We start from the raw sequence: 1,008 nt of genomic DNA on the forward strand, positions 1-1,008 counted from the left end.
CATTCGGGCCCCCCACGCTCTTGAGTCTCTCATCAGACAGCCCCCGGATCGGTGGCTCTCGAATGCCCGGATGACTCATTACCAGGCTTTGCTCCTGGACACTGACCGCATCCAGTTCGGACCCCCCGTCGCTCTCAATCCTGCAACCCTGCTGCCCACCACAAAAGAACCTGACCCTCAGGATGACCATGACTGTCATCAGGTTCTGGCTGAGGTTTTTGGCACCCGACCAAATCTCAGCGATAAGCCACTGGAGAAGGCAGATTGCACCTGGTACACAGACGGGAGCAGTTTCCTTGAAGGGGGTCAGCGCCGAGCTGGGGCAGCAGTCACCTCAGACAGCAAGGTAATATGGGCAGAGCCTTTACCAGAGGGGACATCCGCGCAAAAGGCCGAGCTGGTGGCCCTGACACAGGCCTTGCGGTTGGCAGAAGGTAAGAGGCTGAACGTATATACTGACAGCTGATACGCCTTCACTACAGCACACATCCACGGAGAAATTTATAAAAGAAGGGGGCTCCTTACTTCAGGAGGAAAAGAAATACAAAACAAAGCTGAGACCATAGCGCTCCTAGATGCTCTGTTCCTGCCAAAGGAACTCAGTATTATGCATTGCCCAGGACATCAGAAAGGAAACCAGCCTGAAGCAAAAGGAAACTGGCTGGCCGATCAGACAGCCAGGGAGGCTGCCATGAAGAGTCAGGTACTGACCATGAGAATTGACCCCGAACAGAAGAGGGATGAGGCCATTAGAAGCTACTCTCAGGAAGACAGAGAATTACTCAAGAAAATGGGAGCCCTCAACGATCCAGAGACTGGGTATTGGGAATATCAGGGAAAGACAGTTCTACCTCAAAAATCAGTAGAAGGCCTCCTAGATGAACTTCACAAATGGACCCACCTAGGAGTCTCCAAAATGAAAAAGCTGATCGAGCGGGAAGAAACAATCCATTATCTGCTAAACAAAGATGCCATCCTACAAAAGATTGTTAAGAACTGTAAGGCCTG

The sequence above is a fragment of the Nannospalax galili genome, unplaced genomic scaffold (genome assembly GCF_000622305.1).
Source record: "Nannospalax galili isolate Female #2095 unplaced genomic scaffold, S.galili_v1.0 scaffold485, whole genome shotgun sequence".
NCBI lineage: Eukaryota > Metazoa > Chordata > Mammalia > Rodentia > Spalacidae > Nannospalax > Nannospalax galili.